Here is a 9,554-nt window from a genome sequence, read left to right as displayed (position 1 = left end):
ATCCAGTGCAGAAGGAGGCCATTATGCCCATCGAGTCTGCACCGACCCACTTAAGCACTCACTTCCACCCTATCCCCGTAACCCAATAACCCCTCCTAACCTTTTTGGTCACTAAGGGCAATTTATCATGGCCAATCCACCTAACCTGCATGTCTTTGGACTGTGGGAGGAAACCGGAACACCCGGAGGAAACCCACGCAGACACTGGGAGAACGTGCAGACTCCACACAGACAGTGACCCAGCGGGGAATCGAACCTGGCACCCTGGTACTGTGAAACCACAGTGCTATCCACTTGTGCTACTCATTGTGCCCTCATTCTCAGTCTCTGTCCAGAGAATCTTCTGGCCCTTTGTAGATAGAGGATTTCTCTCCTCCTGCCCACCATGCTGCCAAATATTCAGAGAACTTCTAGAAGTAATTTGATTTTTTATTGTGTTAGGAGAGACATTTGGGCATGATTTTGCAGCGAAGCATTGTGCTCATCACTGACGTTGAAGTAAGCCTCACTGAGAGATGAAACAATTTCTCCGATGAGAATTTCCCCTGTAATCGCTATGCAGTGGTACTGTAACTGACAGCAATGCCCTTTTCTGGGATTTTACAATATGGAGGTGGTGTGACGTCACCTCAACCGATCACATTAAAGCATTTTCCTCAGAAATCCCTGCCTCCTGCCGTCTCCCATAACAGGAAATTAAAATCACTAAAATAAAATGATTTTAATTGTTTTTTTCACATGCTCAAAATTAAAGATTGCGACACATACATGGGGTGAAGGTAGAAACTAAAATTTATTGAAAATACATTATTAAGAAAATTAATTTTCTTAAGAAATTCTGCTAATTAATTATTTAACAGCACACCACAATTCAGTTATTTGTTCATTAGCGGTTCTGCTATTCATCAAATTTCATGAGGGGTTTCAAACAATAATGGAGCAGGCAAGTTAAAAGCCAGTGGTGATTAGGCGGGGCGGGGGAGCTTCAGGATTTCTGTGCTGATCCTTGAACCTCCACCAACTTATAGGTGCAGTCGATTTCAGAAGGGGTAATGAATATAAACTCTGGCATTCGTCATCAACGCCTCCTCACCAACCCCTGTAAAATCTGTTCCATTGTGAATCATTTAAAGTACTATTTAACTGTTGTTTGAAAACGTTGCTACTGTTAATTTTATTTCTTAAATTTGCTTCAAGGTTTGAAACCTTTGGCTCATTGGTCTTTTCATGCTATTTTCAGTTGAAGTGTAAAGTGGTGTCCAGTGTTCCGAGTGCATATTTCATCAGTAAAACAGCTGCTCACGTCTTGTGCCTGCTTTGCCAGATTACATTGCACATAACATCTTCCAGTTCCTAGAGAACAAGGGCTTCCATATTGGAAATACATTTGCCATTGGGCATGAGATTCATAATGAGCCTGACTTATTGCTTTGCTCTGGCCTTATTTTTTAAAAAAAATCATATTTATATCTATTTAGTGCTATTTTTTTCACATCACATTTCTTTAAAAAAATATGTTTATTAAGAAATTTAATTAGTGCTATTTGATGATGAAGCTCCAGCAAATATCAGCCAATAGATAGAGATGTTGATGCATGGACAAGTGGATTATGGCTTTTTCATGATTTTCTCCCTAGGTTCGCTGAGGCTACCTAAATGGCATATATATATGTTTTAATGGATATGATAGATTTTAAGACCATATGACATAGGAGTGGAAGTAAGGCCATTCGGCCCATCGAGTCCACTCCACCATTCAATCATGGCTGATTTCAACTCCATTTACCCGCTCTCTCTCCATAGCCCTTAATTCCTCGAGAAATCAAGAATTTATCAACTTCTGTCTTAAAGGCACTCAACGTCCCGGCCTCCACCGCCCTCTGTGGCAATGAATTCCACATACACACCACTCTCTGGCTGAAGAAATTTCTCCTCATCTCTGTTCTAAAGTGACTCCCTTTTATTCTAAGGCTGTGCCCCCGGGTCCTAGTCTCCCCTGCTAATGGAAACGACTTCCCTACATCCACCCTATCTAAGCCATTCATTATCTTGTAAGTTTCTATTAGATCTCCCCTCAACCTCCTAAACTCCAATGAATATAATCCCAGGATACTCAGACGTTCATTGTATGTTAGGCCTACCATTCCTGGGATCATCCGTGTGAATCTCCGTTGGACCCGCTCCAGTGCCAGTATATCCTTCCTGAGGTGTGGGGCCCAAAATTGCTCACAGTATTCTAAATGGGGCCTAACTAATGCTTTATAAAGCTTCAGAAGCACATCCCTGCTTTTATATTCCAAGCCTCTTGAGATGAATGACAACATTGCATTTGCTTTCTTAATTACGGACTCAACCTGCAAGTTTACCTTTAGAGAATCCTGGACTAGGACTCCCAAGTCCCTTTGCACTTCTGCATTATGAATTTTGTCACCGTTTAGAAAATAGTCCACGCCTCTATTCTTTTTTCCAAAGTGCAAGACCTCACACTTGCCCACGTTGAATTTCATCAGCCATTTCTTGGACCACTCTCCTAAACTGTCTCAATCTTTCTGAAGCCTCCCCACCTCCTCCATACTACCTGCCGCTCCACCTATCTTCGTATCATCGGCAAACTTAGCTAGAATGCCCTCAGTCCCGTTATCTAGATCGTTAATATATAAAGAGAACAGCTGTGGTCCCAACACTGAACCCTGCGGGACACCACTCGTCACCGGTTGCCATTCCGAAAAAGAACCTTTTATCCAACCTTCTGCCTGACAGCCAATCGTCAATCCATGTTAGTACCTTGCCTCGAATACCATGGGCCCTTACTTTACTCAGCAGTCTCCCGTGAGGCACCTTATCAAAGGCCTTTTGGAAGTCAAGATAGATAACATCCATTGGCTCTCCTTGGTCTAACCTATTTGTTATCTCTTCAAAGAACTCTTAATAGGTTTGTCAGGCACGACCTCCCCTTACTAAATCCATGCTGACTTGTCCTAATCCGACCCTGCACTTCCAAGAATTTAGAAATCTCATCCTTAACAATGGATTCTAGAATCTTGCCAACAACCGAGGTCAGGCTAATTGGCCTATAATTTTCCATCTTTTTCCTTGTTCCCTTCTTGAACAGTGGGGTTACAACAGCGATTTCCCAATCCTCTGGTACTTTCCCTGACTCCAGTGACTGTTGAAACATCATCACCAACGCCTCCACTATTTCTTCAGCTATCTTCTTTAGAACTCTAGGATGTAGCCCATCTGGGCCCGGAGATTTGTCAATTTTTAGACCTCTTAGTTTCTCTAGCACTTTCTCCTTTGTGATGGCTACCATATTCAACTCTGCCCCCTGACTCTCCTGAATTGTTGGGATATTACTCATGTCTTCTACTGTGAAGACTGACGCAAAGTATTTATTCAGTTCCTCGGCTATTTCCATGTCTCCCATCACAAAATTACCAGTGTCATTTTGGAGCGGCCCAATGTCAACTTTTGCCTCCCGTTTGTTTTTAATGTATTTAAAGAAACTTTTACTATCATTCCTAATGTTACTGGCTAGCCTACCTTCAAATTTGATCCTCTCTTTCCTTATCTCTCTCTTTGTTATCCTCTGTTTGTTTTTGTAGCCTTCCCAATCTTCTGACTTCCCACTACTCTTTGCCACATTATAGGCTTTCTCTTTTGCTTTGATGCATTCCCTAACTTCCTTTGTCAGCCATGGCTGCCTAATCCCCTCTCTGATAACCTTTCTTTTTTTTGGGATGAACCTCTGTACTGTGTCCTCAATTACTCCCAGAAACTCCTGCCATTGCTGTTCTACTGTCTTTCCCACTAGGGTCTGCTCCCTGTCGATTTTCGTCAGTTCCTCCCTCATGCCCCTGTAGTTACCTTTATTTAACTGTAATACCTTTACATCTGATTCTACCTTCTTTCTTTCAAATTTTTGGATATCATGATTAATAGAGGGTCTATTTTGCAGAGTTTGTACAAGATTTTGCAATACTTGCTTTTTTTTACAGTGAGACGTCTGGATCTCTCTTGGACTCTAGGTTAATTTATTTTTAGAAGTTTGAAATTCTAAACGTGACCTATTTTACTATAATTATAATCTTCCATGGTTAATCTTACAATGTTTTGAAGGTAAAGAGAAGGTGCTGTGTCAGATAGAACGAGGAGCCACCTATACAAGTTGAGGAAGCAGGGAGTGAGATTTGAAGTTTTTATTTTTCCTCGAATATGAACAATTGCAGAGGACAGAGACTAACTCCTTCCGGTCTTCAGGAAGACGTTGGTTGGATTTCTAAAACAAAAGGTGTTAGCACAAATATAAATTATTCTTGAGAATAATAAGAACAAAGAACAATACAGCACAGGAATAAACTCCAAAACGTTTATATACACAACAAATAACAGAGGCCCAAGCACAGATCCTTGTGGAACAGCACTAGTCACAACCTTCCATTCAGGAAAACACCCTTTGCAAGAAACAATACTTTTCACTGTACATGTGACAATATATGTGACAATAAATCAAATCAAATTCGACTGCTACCCTTTGCCTTCTGTGACCGAGCCAGTTCTGTATTCATCTTGCCACCTCACCTCTGATCCTGTGTGACTTCACCTTTTGTACCAGTCTGCCATGAGGCACCTTGTCAAAAGCTTTACTGAAGTCCATGAAAACACCATCCACCATCCTCCCCTCATCAATCATCTTTGTCACCTCCTCAAAAAACTTGATCAATTTAGTGAGGCACGACCTCCCCTTCACAAAACCATGCTACCTATTGCTTATGAGTCCATTTGTTTCCAAATGGGTATAAATCCTGTCCTTGAGAATTCTCTCCAATAATTTATCTTCAACCGACATGAGGCTCACCAGCCTATAGTTTCCAGGATTATCCCTGCTACCTTTCTTAAACAGCGGTACCACATTAACTATTCTCCAGTCCTCTTGCATCTCACCTGTAGCCAATGAGGATACAAAGATGCCAGTCAAGGCCCCAGCAATTTCCTCCCTTGCTTTCCTCGGTATTCTGAGGTAAATCCCATCCAGCCCAGGAGACTTATCTACCTTAATATCTTTTAAATGACCCAATACCTCCTTTTCGATGTTAACATGATCCACACACCCTACCCAAGAATCATCTTCCACAGTGTCCCTTTCTTTGGTGAACACTGATCCAAAGTACTCATTTAGTACCTCACCCATTTCCTCTGGCTCAACACATAGATTCCCCCACTGTCCTTAAGTGGTCCAATCCTTTCCCTGGCCACCCTTTTACTTTTTACATATGAATAAAAAGCTTTTGGATTCACCTTAATCCTACTTGCAAGGACTTTTCATGACCCCTCCTAGCCCTCCTAATTTCCCACTTCAGTACTTTCCTACTTTCTTTATCCTTCTCAAGGGCTTTGACTGTCCCCACCCTTCTAGACCGTACAAAAGTCTCCTTTTTCTTTTTGATGTGGTTCACAATATCCCTCGTTATCCAAGGCTCCCTAAACTTCCCATACTTATCCTTTGTTCTCTCATGAACGTGACTTTCCTGAATCTTAATCAACTGGTGCTTGAAAGGCTCCCACATGTCCGATGTTGATTTCCTATCCAACAGCCACACCCAATCACAATTCTTCAATTCCTGTCTAATGTTATTGTAATTTGCCTTTCTCCAGTTTAGCACCTTAACGCGAGGGTTACCCTCATCCCTGTCCAAAGGTACCCTAAAACTTACAGAATTATGGTCACTACTCCCAAAATGTTCCCCGACTGAAACCTCAACAACCTGTCCAGGCTCATTCCCCAATACAGTTCCAGTATTGCCCCTTATCTAGTTGGACTATCTATATATTGCATCAAGAAGACTTCCTAGATACACCTTACAAACTCTGCCCCATCTAACTACCTAGCACTAAGTGAGTCCCAGTCAATATAGGGGAAATTTACATCCCCAACCACAACAATCCTGAACTTTTGCACCTGTCCAAAATCTCTCTACCTATCTGTTCCTCTATCTCTCGTTGGCAGTTGGGGGACCTGTAATAAACGCCCAACATTGTGATTGCCCCCTTCCTGAGCTCTACCCAGATTGTCTCATTGTATGAGCCCTCCAAGGTATCCTCATGCAGTACGGCTATAATATTCTCCTTAACCAGTAATGTTACTCCCTCAACCCTTTCACATCAACCCTTTCACATCCCCCTCTATCTCCCTGGAAGCATCTATATCCTCCAACGTTCAGCTGCCAATCCTGCCTTTCCTTTAACCGTGCTTCTGTGATAGCCACATCGTAATTCCAAGTACTAATAAGTGCTCTAAGTTCATCTGCCTTACCCGCTATACTTCTGGTGTTGAACTAAATACACTTCAAACCACTGCGTTTGTGCAGACAGGGTCATGTTGTTCTCTTATTTTTGTTCTCTATTTCCCCTTCAGTTATTATACTTTCCACTCTCTGGTTCCCACCCCCCTGCCATACTAGTTTAAATCCTCCTGAGTGACTCTAGCAAACCTCCCAGCCAGGATATTGGTGCCCCTCCAGTTTAGATACAACCCGTCCTTTTTGTACTGATCCCACCTGCCCCGGAAGTGACCCCAGTGGTCCAGAAATCTGAAAACCTCCCTCCTACACCACCAGTTTAGCCACGTATTTAGCTGCACTATCCTCCTATTTCTAAGCTCACTGGCATGTGACACAGGGAGTAATCCTGAGATTGCATCCCTTGAGGTTCTGCTTTTTAGCTTATCACTTAACTCCCTGAACTCCTTCTGCAGGACCTCATCACTCTTCCCCGCTATGTCGTTAGTACCTATGTGTACTATGACCTCTGGCTGTTCATCCTCCCCCTTCAGGATGTCCTGTGTTTGTTCAGAGACATCCTTGACCCTGGCATCAGGGAAGCAACATACCATCCTGGAGTTTCTTTCCCGTCCACAGAAGTGCCTATCTGTGCTCCTTATTATAGAGTCTCATACAACTATCGCTCTCCTGCACTTTGCCCTCCCCTGCTGAGCAACAGAGCCAGTTGTGGTGCCACTGTTCACGCTGCTGTTGTTTTCCCCTGATGGGCTATCCCCCCCAACAGTATCCAAAACAGTATACCTGTTAGAGAGGGGGACAGCCACAGGAGATTCCTGCACTGACTGCCCTTTCTAGCGGTCACCCTGCACCTTGGGTGTGACCACGTTTCTGTAACTCCTATCCCTGACCCTTTCCGTCACCTGCATGCTTCTAAGTGCATCCAACTGCTGTTCCAATCGAACCAGGAGGTCTGTGAGGAGCTGCCAATAGTTACAATAATGTTTAGATATGCGATCCCCTGGGACTACCTAATTGCTCAAAAAGGGTCAGAACGTTTTTTTTTAAACGGAGCTGTGGTGAAGTAATTGCTCTCTTTTCAAAAATCTTTTGTTAGTGCACATTCATGGCAACAGCCAAAGGATGTGATATAACATGGGCCTGATGGTCTTTTTGTCACCCTGGAAATAAAATGCAACCCCATTCCTTCATTCTAACTGTTTCATTTGTTTTGTTTTCCTTCACTTTCCTTTTTTAACTTAACGCTGGAGGAAGATATGTTTCTTCATTCGCAATGTTGGACCTGATGTAAATAACATTGTTGGAAAATTATCACACTATGGTTTATGACCTTTACTTATCTTTGATTATTGTTAATCTCTACTGACATTTCAGAGTACAATGAAAATGGTAATTATCAGTACTGCATTGCTTCCCACTGAAGTGTCATAGAATGCTCTCTGGAATGCTCTCTGGAGCCTTCCTGGAATGCAGACAGCTGCTCCAAGTCTGAAGCACTGCCAATGCCAAATAAATATGGCATTCACTGTGTCACTATCTAAATGTGTTGCCTTGGGTGAATATGTTTCTTGATCTTTGAAATGTGAGGTAGTTTACTCAAGTGTTTATGTTTTGTGGACTTTTATCTCCGGTTCCTACAAATCTTTACTTCTTGACATTTAAATTTAAAAATAGAAAGCAGCACATATATTTAATATGACATTGTCATGTGACAATTAGCAGCAAGGTATGAATAAATGAATTAAGTAACCAGGTTATTCAGCAGACTATATAGACTATATGTCTAGAATTAATAAATCATCTTTTGTCAAAATGCACAGTAATGCATATCTGTATCTCTCCCACAAGATGAACACACATGAGGAAAGCTATTTTGTCACATTTGATCATCCATCCAAGAGGAAAGAAACCCTTACCCCAGCATGACATGCAACTGCCTCTTGATTGAGTCGAAAATTGTTGTTCAAATTCTCCTCCTTGAAGTCTTCTAAGTCGTGATCACTGTTTGCATAAAGAAATTCTGACCATAATTTTGAATCAGTACCATTTTTGTCCTGCATTCTTGAATTATCCTGAAGTAATGCTTCAGAAATGTCATTTTCATGCTGCTGAGTTACCTTAAATACATATATATGTGCTCCACAAGTTCCCTAATTTGATATCCCATAACTCAAGGTTCTGAAGTTGGAACTTTAATTTGAACTGCTTCTAAGGTTTGAATGTTTCCCTTGTATCTTGGTAACCAAACCTGGTCACCAGATGTGATCTGGCTAAAGCAACCTCTCGTCTTAACATAACTCTTCTGATTTATACTCTACTGATTTCACAATCATTTATCATTCTGCTTTGTTTTTTAATGGTTGCTGCATTGTGCCCTGCCACCTGTGCCCTGCCATCTGTCACCTGCCCACAGTGGACGAGACCCAGACTTGCAGAGTTAAGTGAGCTCAAAAGCTCATTTAACTCTGCTGACGCCAGATCTAACCGGCATCTAGAGGAGACCCAGCCTGGCGTCATTTAGCACTGGGCCCCAAAAACGGGACAAGGCGGAATGGCACTTGAGGGGGGATGATCTTGGTGGTCGGAGGCCACCGAGTGGTTGGAATCTATGCTGGTGCCACCCAGGCACCTTGGCATTGCCAGCATGGCACTGCCAGGATGCCCAGATGGCACTGTCGGGCTGGAAGGCGTACTATCTGGGGAGCTAGGCTGGCAATGCCAAAGTGATGGCCCGATGAGTGCAAATCGACATGTGTGCAATCTATCAGCCCCTGGAGCTGGGGCATCCCAGTGATGGCGGAGAATCCTGCTGCCTGGGCATCTTGTTGGGCTTGGTTCATGTCAAAGTTTGCATAGTTTTCTGCCTGGGCAAACAGGGCATCCATGACCTGTAGCTTGTGACATGCTACAAAAGTCCCCGCTTGAGCCCTGGAATGATCCTGAGGCATAAAAGTTCAGAGCAGCGGTGACCTTGGCGGCCACCGGGAGCAGATGTCGTCCTCCTTCTCGTGGTGCCAAGTCTGTGCTGCACATTCTGCTTATTGAGGCGCAGCTGCCTGTGGTACGCGCTGTCCGTCATTTGCTCAAAAGAGCAGCGACGCTTATATACCCTGGGCCATCGCCGGCCTCCCCCTCTGGGTCTCACCCTGGCTTAATGGGTGGCCGGCACCTCGGGTGGCGGGGTCGTGCACATCGGCTGCCTCCTTGAGCTTCTGTCAGCGCTGCTGTTGCCACTGCCTTCTGCGGTGCTTGGCC

The 9,554-nt window shown here is 43.4% G+C and overlaps 2 long non-coding RNA genes across 2 annotated transcripts; one reads left to right on the top strand and one right to left on the bottom strand.

Annotated features, from left to right (window-relative positions):
• Window positions 1-4,137: 4,137 nt before the first annotated feature.
• LOC140407800 (uncharacterized) lies at window positions 4,138-8,329 on the top strand. Its single transcript, XR_011939809.1, has 2 exons — window positions 4,138-4,291; window positions 8,148-8,329. It is a non-coding gene; the product is annotated as an uncharacterized lncRNA (long non-coding RNA).
• LOC140407799 (uncharacterized) lies at window positions 4,142-8,520 on the bottom strand. The gene is made up of 3 exons (XR_011939808.1): window positions 8,417-8,520; window positions 8,216-8,300; window positions 4,142-4,279 (listed from the first exon to the last, which is right to left on the bottom strand). It is a non-coding gene; the product is annotated as an uncharacterized lncRNA (long non-coding RNA).
• Between the last annotated feature and the right edge of the window lie 1,034 nt (window positions 8,521-9,554).

Source organism: Scyliorhinus torazame, chromosome 2, assembly GCF_047496885.1.
Source record: "Scyliorhinus torazame isolate Kashiwa2021f chromosome 2, sScyTor2.1, whole genome shotgun sequence".
NCBI lineage: Eukaryota > Metazoa > Chordata > Chondrichthyes > Carcharhiniformes > Scyliorhinidae > Scyliorhinus > Scyliorhinus torazame.
This window is presented reverse-complemented; position numbering and strand designations above follow the sequence as displayed.